This window comes from Tarenaya hassleriana, unplaced genomic scaffold (assembly GCF_000463585.1).
Source record: "Tarenaya hassleriana unplaced genomic scaffold, ASM46358v1 Cleome4, whole genome shotgun sequence".
NCBI classification, from domain to species: Eukaryota; Viridiplantae; Streptophyta; class Magnoliopsida; order Brassicales; family Cleomaceae; genus Tarenaya; species Tarenaya hassleriana.
The window spans coordinates 553,823-571,181 of NW_010966881.1; the positions used below are offsets into that span (position 1 = coordinate 553,823).

General features: G+C 40.6%; 2 pseudogenes; one reads left to right on the forward strand and one right to left on the reverse strand.

Moving 5' to 3' along the window:
• Positions 1-2,985: 2,985 nt before the first annotated feature.
• Positions 2,986-7,296, forward strand: LOC109117073 (annotated as a pseudogene).
• Positions 7,297-11,889: 4,593 nt separating this feature from the next.
• On the reverse strand, positions 11,890-16,175 carry LOC104824503 (annotated as a pseudogene).
• Positions 16,176-17,359: the final 1,184 nt, after the last annotated feature.

Sequence of the window (17,359 nt, forward strand, 5' to 3'; positions counted from 1 at the left end):
TCGGTCTGGCCTCCGCTCCACCGGGATTTTCTCGTCTCTTTTCGCGCATTCGTCCTTTCCTGTGTATGTGACCCTGTAGGCTCATCCGATATAGCAGTATAACACGAAATCTCTTATTTCGGTTACACAAGTCATAGGCGGTCTCTAGCAAGACACTATGACTACCTATCTCGAATAGAGTTTGTTCGTGATCATACGAACGCCAGTGATGATTCCGGCTGATGATCCTTTTGTATCGCGATATCATATGTCGAACATGAGGCATGGACAAGCCACCTTATCTGATTCGACTGCTTTCTCGTTCACTGAGTTCGACTGTCTGAAATAGACGACGTTCGTCTATAGTGCGGCCACACATTTCTACAGTCTCGCTCACACGAGGGGCCCAACGATATCTCTCTCTTTTACGAGAGGTACAAATCCCGTCTTGACTATCTACAATCCAGCACATGATTTGTTTCGTACCTGATACACGCCTTTATAATCCTCCTGTTACGCAGGACGTTTGACGTAATCAAAGCACGCAACTCCTCATGTTGGATTCCGTAGACATCTCAGGTCTTAGGATCCAATCATGGAACCGTCACATGAGATTCAAGTCATGACGCTAATCCATGTGACAATCTCATGCGGGTCAATCCAGTATTCCGTTCTCCAACGAATACCTATGACTGTGATCGTATCCAATACCTATGATCAATCCTATGATCATCTATCACACATCATACTAGTCTTATTATGTCGTTGTTCCCACAACGACACAAGACTAGGGAGTTTAGTATCATTCATAATGATACATGGATTTCACAACATATTAAAGCATGCATAATACGTAATGAATCAAACACTAATCCATAAAACTATAGAAAGTGTCAATACATCAAATGTATCATAATCATAGCTCATAAACAGTACATCATAGAGCACCAAACCAACATGCCATGCAACCGAACAATTTCTCGAAAGAACAAAACCACAATATGGGATGCATCATCGGTTTTATGTCAAGGGATGAAATGTGTCATTTTCGAAAATCTATCAACAACAACAAACACAGAATCCTTCTATGTCCTAGTTCTAGGCAACCCAACAATGAAATCCATTAAAATTTCAATCCATGGTGCACTTGGAATCGGTAAAGGAGTATACATACCATTGGGTTGTACCTTGGATTTCGCCTTCTTGCACTTCATGCATCTTCCACACACCCGTTCAACATCTCTCTTTATATTTGACCAATAGAAGTGTTCCTGCAAAGTTGACAAGGTTTTGGCCACTCCAAAATGTCTCATGAGACCGCCTCCATGAGCCTCTTGAACAAGCAAATCTCGCATAGAACAGTTAGGCACACAAAGTTTGTTCTCACGGAATAAATACCCTTCGAACCGATAATATTTTCCACTTGCAACCTTTTCACATGCCTTGGACACATCTTGGAATTCATGATCAGATTCGTACAACGTGTATCGTCTGGACAATGCATCAACTACGACGTTTTCCTTACCTTGCTTATGTCGAATAACATAAGGAAACATTTCAATGAATTCTACCCACTTGGCGTGTCTTCGGCTCAACTTGTGTTGTCCCTTTAGGTACTTGAGCGATTCATGATCGGTGTGAATCACGAACTCCTTCGACCACAAGTAGTGTTGCCATGTTTGCAGAGCCCTTACCACTGCATACATCTCTTTGTCATAAGTCGAATAATTCAATTGAGCTCCGTTCAACTTCTCGCTGAAGTATGCGACTGGTCTCCCTTCTTGCATCAGCACTGCACCAATTCCTACACCAGAGGCATAACATTCGATCTCAAATGTTTTCTCGAAATTAGGTAAAGTCGAGAGTGGAGAGTCGATCAACTTCCCTTTCAATGTTTGGAATGCTTCTCTTGCGCTTCTCCCCAACGAAACTTGTTATCTTTTTTAATCACTTCCATCAATGGGGCAGCTATGGTGCTGAAGTCTTTAACAAAACGCCGATAAAATCCTGCCAAGCCATGAAAACATCGGACCTCACTAGCAGACTTAGGAGTCGGCCAACTCTTGATGGCTTCTATCTTTTCCTCATCGACGTGTATGCTCTGTGAACTGACAACAAATCCTAGGAAAACAACCTTATCAGTGCAAAAGGTGCATTTCTTAAGATTAGCGTATAATTTTTCGCCTCGCAGTAAGTCAATAACACAACGTAGATGTTCAACATGTTCTCCTAAACTCTTGTTGTAAACTAAGATATCGTCAAAGTAAACAACAACGAATTTTCCGATGAGATTTCTGAGAACATGATTCATAACCCGCATGAAAGTGCTAGGTGCGTTAGTTAAACCAAAAGGCATTACCAACCACTCGTAGAGGCCTAGCTTCGTAAGTGCAAAGGAAATCAACAAAAAAAAGCAAAAAAAAAAAGAAGATCAAAGAAAAAAATCTGAAAAAAAAAGTTCGAAGAAAAAAAACAAAGAGAAAAAAAAGGGAAGAAAAAAAAAAGAATAGTCGAAGTTGATTCAAATTTGAGACGGAGTTCAAAATTTTTGTTTGAGGCGGAATTCAAATTTTTATTTTGAGTCGGAGACAAAGTTTCGATTTTGAGTCGAAGTCGTATTTTTCGTTTGAGTTGTAGTCGATTTCATCTTTGAGTCGGTTGAGTTTTCTTGCATTGAATATTGGGTTTTGATATTTAGAGTCACTCTTACTCATCTTTTAACTTGGTTTAGTGAGTTGAGTTTTGAATTCCATTGTTGTTGCATCTGATTGAATTCCTTAATTAGTTTGCACAAGGATTCATAAGAGAAACGGGAGAGTTGAGTGATACACAAATTGAGCGAAACACTTTTTTGAGCGATTTGAGGTTCTCTCATCTTCCTTTTCCTTGTCTATTTCTGTTTATTTGCTGACGTTTTTACTTGCAGGGAAAATTCACAATGGCGGATCAAAACAATGAGCAAAACCCAGCCGGAGAGGTTTAAACACGTTGCAAATGCAAGCATTGATGGCTCATCTTGAGCGCACCATTCTTCAACTCATTGAGCCATACTTGCAACGTATGGATCAAAGAGAAGAGGAGGAACGTGCGGCAGTGCAAAGACAACCTCGAAATGTTCCCGAAAGAGCTAGAACACCACAACTTGTTTCTAGCAACGCAGAGCACGTGAGATCAGATTTCTATGAACCTCCTCGAAGGCAAAGACGAGAAAGAAGAGCTCGGGAGCGGGTTGATGATGATCTCAATGGTATAAAACTCGAAATCCCATCTTTTCATGGCAGGAATGATGCTGAAACTTACTTGGAGTGGGAACGGAAGGTTGAGATGGTGTTTGACGTGCATCACTATTCGGAGCAAAAGAAAGTGAAGTTGGCAGCAGCTCGTTTTAGTGACTATGCACTTGCATGGTGGGATAAACTTGTGACCACAAGAAGAAGAAATGGCGATAATCCTATTGATACATGGGATGACATGAAAGCGGTTATGAGGCGACGTTTTGTGCCAAACCACTATCATACAGACGTTCTCCAACGTTTGAGACGTGTGGTGCAAGGTAACCGTAGTGTCGAGGAGTATTATAAAGAGATGGAAATGTTAATGTTGCGAGCCAATGTTGATGAGGATAGGGAGTCAACTATGGACAGATTTATTGGAAGGTTGAATCAAGAAATCCAAGATCGTGTGGAAACTCAACATTATGTTGAGATGGAGTTGCTACATCTTGCGATCAAATTCTAGAACCAAATCAAAAGACGGGGAAAAACGCATCAGAAATTTGGATCCAACTCTTCCAATGCTCGGCCACATTTCCACAAAGAAGATAAGCAACCTTTTCGTTCAAAAGTGGTAGCAAAGCCCGAGGGCAAACCTGATACGTCTCAGCCAAGAAAATAAGGTACCTCAGATGCTCTTCAATCACGTACTCGAGATATTCGATGTTTTAAGTGTTCGGGCAGAGGACACTATGCTAATGAGTGCCCAAATCGGAGAACTTTGGTGGTTTGTGATAATGGAGAGACCGAAACAGAGAGTGAATCTGATTCAATGACGTCTTTGGAGAGTGATGTAGCTTATCAAGAGACTGAATTGGGTAAACTACTTGTGACTCGAAGGGTTTGGATCTTCGATCAAAAGAAGAGGAGAAGATTCAGCGAGAAAACATCTTTTATACAAGATGTGTTGTGAAGGACAAGGTATGTAGCTTGATCATTGATAGTGGAAGTTGTACTAACGTGGAGAGCACTTCTTTGGTTGAAAAGTTAGGGTTGCTTACTCAAAGACATCCAAAGCCATATAAACTTCAATGGCTGAATGACAGTGGAGAAACCAAGGTTCACAAGCAAGTAAAGATTCCCTTTCGCATAGGAAAATATGAAGACAAAGTGTTATGCGATGTTGTGCCTATGCAAGCCAGTCATTTACTTCTTGGGTGTTCGTGGCAGTTTGATACGCGTGCACAACACGATGGTTATTCCAACAAATACTCTTTTGAGTTCAATGGGAAACAAATTAGATTGGTTCCTTTGTCTCCAAAAGAAGTATATGAAGATCAACTCCAAATGATCAAGAATGAGAAGAAACTGTGTGATCATGAGGTAGTTCACTCAAAAATTTGTGAGGATTCGAGAAAAACCCAGTCAAAGGCCTTTGAGAGTATACCCGTGAAATCAAACACAAATTTCTTCATGAGAGCGAGAGAGGTTAAGAAAGCATTGCTTTCGCACCATCCTATGTTTGTACTTTTGTATAAAAAGGCACTTTTGAACACTAACGAACTCACTTCTACTTTGCCTAGAGTTGTTCTTGATCTTCTGCAGGAATATGATGATGTTTTCCCAAAGGAGATTCCTAATGGACTGCCACCAATATGAGGAATCGAACATCGAATCGATTTTGTCCTCGGTGCAAGTATTCCGAACATGGCAGCCTACAGAACCAATCCCGCAGAAACTAAAGAGCTTCAGAGGCAAATTTCAGATCTGATGGAGAAGGGACACGTTCGAGAAAACATGTCACCATGTGCCGTGCCGGTGATTCTTGTACCAAAGAAAGATGGTACATGGCGAATGTGTGTTGATTGCCGTGCAGTCAACCAAATCATGGTAAAGTATCGCCATCCTGTTCCGAGACTTGATGACATGTTGGATGAGTTGCATTACTCAAAATTCTTTTCTAAAGTTGATTTGAGAAGTGGTTATCATCAGATACGCATGAAAGAAGGTGATGAATGGAAAACGACGTTTAAGACAAAGCATGGGTTGTATGAATGGTTGGTTATGCCATTTGGTTGACAAATGCACCTAATACATTCATGAGGCTGATGAATCACGTTCTTAGACACTTCTTAGGACATTTTGTTGTTGTGTATTTCGATGATATCCTGATTTATAACAATAACCTTGTTGAACATGTTGAACACATCAAATCTGTCTTGGATGTTCTGCGAAAGGAGAGACTGTTTGCTAACCTCAAAAAATGCACGTTTTGCACTAATAAATTGGTGTTTTTAGGGTTTGTGGTTAGTGAGCATGGAATCCATGTCGATGAAGAGAAGATCGCTGCCATAAAAGATTGGCCATGTTCGAAGACAATTGGTGACGTGAGGAGCTTTCATGGCCTTGCAAGTTTCTACCGAAGATTTGTGAAGGACTTTAGCACCATAGGTGCACCATTGACAGAAGTTATCAAGAAAAATGTCGGGTTTAATTGGGAAGATGCACAAGAAGCTGCTTTTCAACTTTTGAAAGAAAAACTCACTAATTCTCCACTCTTGTCTCTTCCTAATTTTTCTAAGGCTTTTGAGCTAGAATGCGATGTGTCTGGTATTGGAGCTGTTTTGATGCAAGATGGAAAGCCAATAGCTTACTTCAGTGAGAAGCTAAGTGGAGCGCAACTGAACTATCCAACTTACGACAAAGAGCTTTATGCTTTGGTGAGAGCGCTTCAAACTTGGCAGCACTATCTTTAGCCCAAAGAATTCATCATTCATACTGACCATGAGGCTTTGAAACATCTAAAAGGTCAGCATAGGTTGAACAAAAGACATGCTAAATGGGTTGAGTTCATTGAAACATTTCCTTATGTTATTCTCTATAAGCCAGGAAGAGAGAATATTGTGGCTGATGCTTTATCTCGTCGTCATAATCTGCTTGTTTCTCTTGATTCGAAATTGCTTGGCTTTGAATACATTAAAGAATTGTATGCTTTTGATCTTGACTTTGGAGATGTTTTTAAAGCATGTGAGAAATCTTCTTCTGGTGAATATTTTATGTATGATGGATTTTTGTTTCGAAAGAACAAGTTGTGCATTTCTCATTGTTCTTTGCGTGATTTGTTGGTTTGGGAAGCACATAGTGGTGGTCTAATGGGGCACTTTGGAGTGGCCAAAACCTTAACTGTTTTGCAGGAACATTTCTATTGGCCACACTTGAAACGAAATGTTGAACGAATCTATGCAAGATGCATTGTTTGCAAAAAGGGGAAGTCTAGACTTCAACCACACGGTTTGTACTCTCCATTGCCAATTCCTAGTCATCCCTGGACTGATATTTCTATGGATTTCGTGCTTGGTTTCCTAGGACCAGATCTGTAAGGGATTCAATATTTGTTGTGGTTGATAGGTTTTCAAAGATGGCTCATTTCATCTCATGTCACAAAACTGATGATGCATCTCATATAGGCTCGTTGTTCTTTAGGGAGATTGTACATTTGCATGGTATGCCTAGGGCTATAGTTTTAGACCGTGATATGAAATTTTTGAATTACTTTTGGAAAACATTGTGGTCTAAGCTAGGAACTAAGCTCTTGTTTTCAACTACATGCCACCCGCAAACCGATGGACAAACCGAAGTTGTTAATTGTACACTGTCTGCTTTGCTTCGTTCTCTTGTGAAAAAGAACCTGAAATCTTGGGAAGTTTGCTTGCCTCATCTTGAGTTTGCTTATAATCGATCTGAACACTCGACTACTAAGTTTTCACCATATGAGATCGTTTATGGCTTCAATCCATTGACTGCTTTGGATTTAACTCCTTTGCCATTTGATGGACATGCTAACCTTGATGGAAAGAGAAAAGCTGAGTTTGTGAAACAGATTCATGAGAAGACAAGGTTGCACATCGAAGAAAAGACCAAGCAATACGCAAAACAAGCAAACAATGGACAAAAAGAAGTCATATTCGAACCAGGAGACATGGTTTGGGTGCACATGCACAAAGAGTGATTTTCCAACCAAAGGAAATCAAAGTTGATGCCCAGGGGAGTTGGCCCTTTCAAAGTTCTTAAAAAGATTAACAACAATGTGAAGATTTCTATATAAATTCGAGAGATTATGGTTGTAAAACAAGAGAAAAGAAGTTTGAACATAATGAAGAAAAAGACATTCGACAGTGAAGCAAAATGGGACTAAACCCCTTTATTCGTTACTTATTATATTCATAAGCATATGTACATATTTATAACTAAAAATATAGAAGGTTGAAAAGAATAAAATAAATGTAAGCACTAACGGATATAATCTCTACATAATATTTGAAAACGTCTTGGTGTAGAATAAGGTAAGTTGCTAATCTGTTTTGACTTTGATTGCTCCATCACATCCTTGAATATATGCTAATGAGAAATGCTAATGAGTGCCCAAATCGGAGAACTTTGGTGGTCTATGATAATGGAGAGATCGAAACCGAAGCAGAGAGTGAATCTGATTCAATGCCGTCTTTGGAGAGTGATGTAGCTGAGCAAGAGGCTGAATCCGGTAAACTACTTGTGACTCGAACGGTTTTGAATCTTCGATCAAAAGAAGAGGAGAAGATTCAGCAAGAAAACATCTTTTATACAAGATGCACTCTAAGTATGTTTCGATCAAAAGAAAATGAGAAGATTCTCCAATTTGGATGCACTCTAAATATGTTTCGATGCACTCTAAACATGTTAGGATGCACTCTAAGTATGTTTTGACGCATTCTAAACGTATTTTGATGAACTCTAAACATCTTTTGTTGCACTTTATGTTGAAGAACAAAAGAGTAATCAACACAACATGAGCAGACGAGCAAGAAACCATCGGATTAAGTGAAATGCAAGCCACCTAACGTCCATGGGTGTGCATGTGTACATGATCAGATGGGCTATGAATGGATTAGGCCCAAGGTTGGTCCATTACACCTGATCAGATGGGCTACAAGTTAATAAAGCCCAATCCGGCCCAAGGAGGAAATGGAAACAAGAGAAATGGAAAGAAGATCATCACAACCAAAATCAAGCAAGCAATATGTTTTTTTACCTTATTTGTACATAGCCGTTAGCCTCTTTCTATTCTGTATATCTCAAAATTTCTTTATATGTACAGCAACAGATGAAAACAAACAATCAAGGGAAATAAAGTGAATTCTTTGTATATTCACCCCCTTTGAAACCCTAGCTCATACCTATCTTCTTCTTGGTTCGAAATCTGCAATCCCTCAAGTCCCAATCTGTCCTTTTGTTCTGATCAACACTTAAATCTCCTCAAAATCAAAGTTTCTTCATAGTATCAGAGCGTTAAGTCCTTGACGCTTCTGAATTTTGTTTAAAGCTTCGTTTCTTCTCCATTAAGTCTTGTGCAACCATGGATTCTCGGTCCAAACTTATTCCAATCACCCTAAACGGTGACAACTACTTTTACTGGACAAAAGCAGCCACCACAGCCCTCAACAGCAAGGGATTATGGGAGCACGTTTCGGTTGAACGAAGGTTCTCTTCCCCACCAGAAGTGGCCATTGAAGGAGAGACCCCCGAACAAGCTCAACAAAGGCTGCTCCGAAACCAACAAAGTGTCATTGAGTTCAACAAATGGAAATAGGAGGATAGTCAAGCCTTGGTGATTCTTCAAGGCTCATTGGAATCTCTCCTGTTGCAGTCCTTTATCACCAATGACACCACCAAATCGCTTTGGGAGTCCCTGCAAAATGTGTATGGTAATCTCTCAAATGTTAGCAGAATTTTTGAGCTGAAAAAAGAAGCTATTTCACTTGCAGCAGAATGACCAGCCCTTCAACAAAATTCAAGGAGAATTTTGTGCCTTATGGGCTGAGCTTGAAGAGATTAGGCCGACGTCCACTGATCCGAAAATCATCATGGAACGTGCCCAAGAAGACAAGGTGTTCTCTATTCTTACCACTCTTAATGCATCGTTTAATGATCTCATTTATCATGTGCTTAGACAACCGACGCTTCCGTCATTTGAAGAAGTATGTATGATGATTAAGAGGGAAGAGGGTGGACGAAATCTGTTCACCGGACCTCACGAGCTTGCTCACTATGCAAATAAAACCGCTGCACCACAATATACCTCAACGGATCGAAAATCCTACTTCTGTGACCATTGCAAATGCCAAGGTCACACTAAAGATCGCTGTTGAATGCTGAATCCTCATTTGAAACCTGCCAAGTTCAAGGAACATCCACGTCGAGGTTCTGCCTTAACTACGGAGCATGAATCACATACCACCGACATACCACCGACAAAATTCCGGGATTATGGGAGCACGTTTCGGTTGAACGAAGGTTCTCTTCCCTACCAGAAGTGGCCATTGAAGGAGAGACCCCCGAACAAGCTCAACAAAGGCTGCTCCGAAACCAACAAAGTGTCATTGAGTTCAACAAATGGAAACAGCAGGATAGTCAAGCCTTGGTGATTCTTCAAGGCTCATTGGAACCTCTCCTGTTGCAGTCCTTTATCACCAATGACACCACCAAATCGCTTTGGGAGTCCCTGCAAAATATGTATGGTAACCATCAGCCTTACAACTGATGAGATGAAAGGGTTAAAACAACTTCTTCAATCTCTCAACAAAGAAAGTGGTAACTTATCTCGTCTCTCTTTTATTATTATTGATTCGGGTGCCACAACTCATATGTTTTATGACGATAAATGGTTTGAAAGTATGACACCTAGTCTTGGCGTGGTAACGGTTGCTAGTGGCAAACACGTTCCGGTTAAGGGCATTGGTAAAATTCGAGTATTTGATCGCTTACTTACAACTCTTTATATACCGGATTTTCATGCTAATCTTCTGTCCATTGCTAAATTTGTTGAAGAAAACCCTTGTCGTATTCTTTTCGATGCTAATGGTGTTTCGTTTCAGGATATTGAGTCGGATCATGTGTTTGGCAAAGGCACAAGGACGGGCAATCTTTTTTTCATTGAAGAACTTCATTCTCGCTTTCTGTCTATTTCACCTAGTGTGTGGCATGCTCGATTTGGTCATCTACACTCTAAGGTTTTGCACTTACTTGTTCCCCAAGTCAAGTTAGTTGATCACATTTGTGAAGCTTGTACCTTAGGGAAACATTGTCGGACGGTTTTTCCGTATTCTACTACTATCTATGAGCATGCTTTTGATTTAGTGCATTCGGATGTGTGGACTGCACCTTGTTTTTCTCGTGATAACTTTAAATACTTTGTCACCTTCATTAATGAAAAAACCAAATATACTTGGATAACACTTTTAAAACATAAGAGTGATGTTTTGGTGCTTTGAAAAACTGTGGCTTATGTGTCTAATCAATTTGGTGTTAAGATCAAATGTTTGAGAACAGATAATGGTGGCGAATACATGAGCTCAAAATTACGGGAATACCTTCTGCAACTCGGCATTGTCCATCAAAGATCATGCTCTCATACCCCACAACAAAATGGTGTGGCGGAACGGAAAAACCGACATTTGATGGAGGTAGCACGCACTCTTCTATTTCATCGGCATATCCCTAAGAGATTTTGGGGTGACGCTGTCAAAGTAGCATGCTATCTCATCAATCGCCTCCCGACCCAAGTGCTCAATGATCAATCACCTCATGAGGTACTCTTTCACCGTCGTGATTCTTTTGTCCACTTACACGTGTTTGGGTGTGTTTGCTATGCTCGAATAGATGAAGGGCAACGCACCAAGCTTGATCCAAAAAGCATTCGATGTATCTTCCTTGGCTATCCGGCGGATCAAAAAGGATACACCTACTACCACCCTCCTAGCAATCAGATTTACACGTGTCGGGATGTAATCTTTCATGAGAAAATTGGCTACTTCAGAGAAAAGAATTGGGAATCATTGGGAGAAACTTGCAGACCAAGGGACTGACTACAACACTTCTCTTATGAATTTGATGACTTCCATTCGCTGTATTGGGGCACAAACTGATGAAGGGACATCATCTCCCTATCTTCATACGGATGGTATCTCTCATGCTCCTCTTACTTGAGACGATACAATGGATGACATGCATGTCCTCGGAGACTTATTTGAGGGGGAACATGATACTGCATACCAGGCACCTATTGATTCCAATGAGGGGGAACCGACAGCCAATTCTCCGATCAACAAGGTGGAACAAGTTGATTCTACTTCAGATACACGTAGTGACCATCCTGATGCGGAACCGAGGACCTTTGCTCTAATTAGGCGGGTGGAGACCGCGACCTCTAACCAACCGTTAGGAATCAACCTTGGCACAAGTCTAAAGACTGCCGCGACCTAGACCTAACACCGTGATTAGCAACCTTGGTATAATGAAGACGCCACAAACGGTTATGACTGTCCGTTTGATAAGTCGGGTGAATGCCACGGATAGAAATCCGATAAGTTCAAAAATAGTCCACAAAGAACTAAAAAAGAATACTCTCACAAATTTATTGATCAAAGATGTTGTTCTTACAAGTGAGATTAGCTCACCTATTTATAGGAGAAGTAAAAGAAATCCAAAAGACATAAAAGACTAGAATTAAATGTAGTCTTCCTAGAATTTTGGGAATATTGGAAAACAAATGCATAAATGTGGTGGACTTGACTTTGAATGCCTTGGAATCATCATAAAGACTTGAAGCTTGCAGATTCCTTAGTGATTTTCGTCATGGACTTGGGCTGCAACATTTGGGACTTCATTTTGGGCTCTCCACACTTGAAATCATGTTGTAAATGGGCTGGGCTTGTATATGACTTGATCCAAGTTGATTTCCCATGTGTTTTTGGCCCACACATTCAAGAAAAATGCCATTTAGAGCAGCTTGGAATTCCCTTGATTTTGATCTCGTCATTGTTCCAGTCGAGAAGACGAGATGATCCGCATTGCTATCCTGCTCCGCACCATTCCCCTCCTCTTGAAAAGGATTTGCCCTCAAATCTGTTTCTGTATCTGCATGGAAACGAGTCAAATCACTAACATTGAATGTTGAACTAATGTTATACTCACTCGGAAGGTCGATCTTGTAGGCGTTGTTGTTGATTCTCTCCAAAACTTGAAATGGGCCAGCTCCTCTAGGCATCAACTTTGATTTTCGCTCTTTTAGGAACCTTTCTTTGCGCATATGAATCCAAACCCAATCTCCAGGTTCAAAAATCACTTCCTTTCGTCCTTTGTTGGCCTGTCTTGCGTATTGCTTTGTCCTCTTCTCAATATTCAGTTTGGCGGCCTCATGAATCTGCTTAACAAACTTAGCCTTTCTTTTTCCATCAAGGTTAGCATGCTCAGAACATGGCAAAGGAGTCAAATCCAATGGAGTCAAAGGATTAAAAGCATAAACAATTTCAAAAGGCGAAAAGTGAGTAGCGGAATGAGTCGATCGATTGTAAGAAAATTCAACATGAGGTATGCATTCTTCCCAAGTCTTAAGATTCTTTTTCACAATGGAACGCAAAAGTGATGACAGAACACGATTCACAACTTCTGTTTGCCCATCTGTTTGTGGATGACAAGTTGTAGAGAACAACAACTTAGTCTCAAGTTTTGACCATAACGTTTTCCAAAAATAACTCAGAAATTTGACATCATGATCAGAAACAATGGTTCTAGGCATGCCATGCAGTCGAACTACTTCTCGAAAGAACAAAGAAGCAATATTGTGTGCATCATCAGTTTTGTGACATGGAATGAAGTGCGCCATTTTTAAAAATCTATCCACAACCACAAAAATCGAATCTCTACCAGTGTTTGTCCTAGGTAAACCAAGAACAAAATCCATGGATATATCAGTCCAAGGCTCACTAGGAATGGGCAAAGGAGAGTATACATACCATGCGGTTGAAGACGAGACTTAGCTTTTTTGCATGTAATGCATCCACCACAGATCTTTTCCACATCTCGTTTCATGTGAGGCCAAAAGAAATGCTCCTGCAAAATTGACAGTGTCTTGGTGATCCCGAAATGTCCCATTAATCCACCACCGTGAGCTTCCCTCACAAGCAAGTCTCTCATGGAACAGTTAGGCACACAAAGTTTATTTTCACGAAACAAATAATCTTCATGCCGAAAGAACTTTCCACTAGCAGATAACACACAAGATTCATACACATCTCTGAAGTCATGATCATTAGCGTAAAGCTCTTTGATGTGTTCAATCCCTAGCATCTTAGTATCAAGAGTAGAAATCAGAACGTACCTCCTTGACAATGCATCGGCAACGACATTTTCCTTACCTTGCTTATACCGAATGACATATGGAAATGTCTCAATGAACTCTACCCACTTTGCATGTCGTTTGTTCAACTTGTGTTGCCCTTTCAGATGCTTCAAAGATTCATGATCAGTGTGAACTACGAATTCCTTCGCCACAAGTAATGTTGCCATGTTTGCAAAGCGCGAACCAACGCATAAAGCTCCTTGTCATAAGTTGGGTAGTTCAACGTTGCTCCACTTAGTTTCTCGCTGAAGTACGCAATTGGTCTTCCTTCCTGCATGAGAACAGCTCCTATTCCAACCCCTGAGGCATCACACTCAATTTCAAACGTTTTAGAAAAGTTTGGTAAAGCCAATAAGGGAGAGTTGGTTAGTCTGTCCTTTAACAATTCAAATGTGCATTGTTGATCGTTTCCCCATTGAAATCCGACGTTATTCTTGATTACTTCAGTAAGTGGGGCTGCGATTGTGCTAAAGTCCTTCACAAACCTCCTGTAGAAGCTAGCTAAACCATGAAAGCTTCGAACTTCTCCAACACCTTTAGGACTCGGCCAATCTCGAATCGCTTGCACTTTTTCTTCATCAACCTGAATTCCTTGTGCACTCACCACAAAACCTAGAAACACAAGCTTATCCTTGCAAAAAGTACACTTTTCCACGTTAGCAAATAACTTCTCTTGTCTCAAGACATCCAGAACGAGTTTCAAATGATCAACATGTTCATCCAAACTTTTGCTGTAGATAAGAATATTATCAAAGTACACAACCACAAACTTGCCAATGTAAGATCTCAAAACATGATTCATCAACCGCATGAACGTGCTGGGTGCATTAGTCAAACCAAAAGGCATCACTAACCATTCATATAAACCATGCTTAGTCTTAAAGGCAGTTTTCCATTCATCCCCCTCACGCATTCTGATTTGGTGGTATCCACTCCTGAGATCAATCTTAGAGAATACGCAAGAACCATGCAATTCATCAAACATATCATCTAAACGCGGAATAGGGTGACGATACTGTACCGTTATGTTATTGATTGCTCGACAATCAACGCACATCCTCCAAGTACCATCTTTCTTCGGCACAAGTAGAACTGGAACAGCACATGGACTCATACTTTCCCTCACATAACCTTTGTCTAGCAGATCATTGACTTGCCTTTCAAGTTCCTTCGTTTTCTCAGGGTTACTTCTATAGGCCGGTTTGTTTGGAATGCTTGCACCCGGAACAATGACAATCTGATGCTCAATGCCACGAATCGGAGGCAATCCTCGGGGAATGTCTTTGGGAAAAACGTCCTTGTACTCCTGCAAAACATCTTTAAAAACACTTGGCAAAGATGAAGTAAGATCATTAAGGTTAGAAAAAGCCTCCTTGTACAGAAGTACAATGATTGGCTGTTTTGAAAACAAAGCTTTTTTAACTTCACAAGCTCTCATGAAGAAATTCTTTTGTTTCCTCTCGGGTTTGCTCTTGAAGGTATGTTTCTGGGTCTCTCCATTTTTGTGATCTACGTCATGGTCACTCAAGACGTTGCTGCCATCCTCATGTGCTTTCTCTTGCTTGATATGATCTTCGTAAATTTCCTTCGGAGTTAAAGGAACAAGTCTGATTTTGCTTCCCTTAAATTCGAACGAGTATTTGTTATTGTGGCCATCATGTTGCACACGTCTATCAAACTGCCATGGCCTGCCCAACAACAAATGGCTAGCCTGCATCGGAACTACATCGCAGAGGATTTCATCATCATACTTTCCAATGCAAAACGGAACCCTCACTTGCTTGGAGACTTTCACCTCTCCACTATCATTCAACCATTGCAACCTATAGGGTTTAGGATGCATGGTTGGTTGCAGATTCAACTTCTCCACCATTGTAGCACTAGCAACATTCGTACAGCTTCCCCCATCAATAATCACACTACATACCTTGTTTTGAATAAGGCATCTAGTATAGAAAATGTTCTCCCGCTGCACTACCTCTTCTTCTTTTGCTTTGAGATTTAGAATTCTCCTTATAACCAATGCCTCTCCTTTGGCAGGTAGTTGCTCCTCAAAATCATCCTCCAATGATCGCATAGATTCGACGTCACTTTCTCCCTCTGTTTCTACCTCACCATCATCACGCAGCACCATAACTCTCCGGTTGGGACAATCGTTAGCAAAATGACCCCTGCTCAGGCATTTAAAGCATCTAACATCTCGATTGCGTGCAATAGAAGTTTCGGGTTTACCTCGATTCCCTTGGTTGGATGTGGCTGGCTTTGTTTCTTGTTTCGATCCAAAAACATACTTCTCCTCCTTAACAAAGCCCGGTTTCATGCTGGATGAACCCTTTTGATAAGTCGGACGTGAATTTGCCCTTCTATTGAGCTGCCGCTCGCATTTGATAGCCAAATGCAACAGTTCCTCGACTTCGACATAAGGTTGTAATTCCACTCTATCTTGAATCTCTTGATTCAAACCCCCAAGGAATCTTTGCAAGGTAACTTCCCTATCATCCTCAATATTTGCTCGGATCATGAGTAGCTCCATCTCTTTGAAATACTCCTCCACACTTCGATTTCCCTGCACCAATTTTCGTAATCTTTGGTGTATATCACGATGGAAATGATTAGGGATGAACCTTCTCTTCATGACAGCTTTCATTTCATCCCATGTAACAATAGGATATTCTCCATTCCTCCTCCTTGTGGTTACGAGTTGGTCCCACCAAACAAGAGCGTAATCACTGAATTATGCGGCTGCCATTTTTACCTTCTTCAACTCCGAATAACGGTGACATTCAAACACCATCTCTGTCTTCCTCTCCCATTCGAGGTACACTTCAAGATCGTTTCTCCCTTGAAACGATGGAATCTTCATTTTGATGCTTGCCAAGTCATCATCAACATGATTTCTGGCTCGTTGTACATGTCTATGCCTTTGGGGTTGCTCAACTACTTCCTCCCCATCCGACAATGCTCCTTCTCCATCACTAGGGGCAATTGAAGGTGTTCGAACTCTTTGTCCTGCATTCTGTCGTGGCAGGTTATGTGCGGCCTTCACCTCATTTTCCATATGGTCTATTCTTTGATGGATACCCTCCAACTCAGCCCGCATGATTCTCCGCAGCTCACCCATCAATGCTTGCATTTGAAATGGGTTTGCTTCTTCATGTTGCTGATTGTCTAGATTGCAATTTTGTTCGTCTGCCATGTTTCTGCAAAAGGAGGTATGAAGAAAGAAAAGAAGAAAGAACAAAGAAAAGGAAGATGTCCTCACCACACTCAAGTGTTTCACTCGATATTTGGTTTTTACCCTCTAATGATCTCACACACTCTTACATTTTTACCCTCTTCAGTATTCTCTATATGGTTCTTATCGAACTATTCCGATCTCAATCAGAAATCTTCTCCGCAACGGTCCACCAAGACAAATCAAGGAATAGTAGGACAATGAAAGAAGACACAAAAAGATGGACAATCGGAAAGAAAGGTTAGTAAAGGAGGAAACCAAAAGAAGACGACACGAAGAAGATGCAACAAGATGCACTAAGACTAAAAACAATTAGAAAGAGTAGTAAAGCTACGTATGAAACCCTTTTTTTTCTTTTCGCTTATAAATTGCAAAACCAAAACTGTTCTTTTTTTTTCAACTTTTTTTTTTGTTTTTCTTTTTTTCTTTGATTCTTTTTTCTTTGATTTTTTTTCTTTTGACTCTTTTTTTCTCGTTTTTTTTTCTCTCTTTTTTTTTTGACTTTTCACAAATGCAAACTTTGAAAGTAATAAATTAGAAATAGATGTGTAAGAAGAAGATAGAAATGAAAAGAACGAATTGAAAAGATAGAAGATAGATAAACCTAGATTAGAGATGTTCTCTGATACCAACTGATGTGGAACCGAGGACCTTTGCTCTAATTAGGCGGGTGGAGACAGCGACCTCTAACCAACCAGTAGGAATCAACCTTGGCAC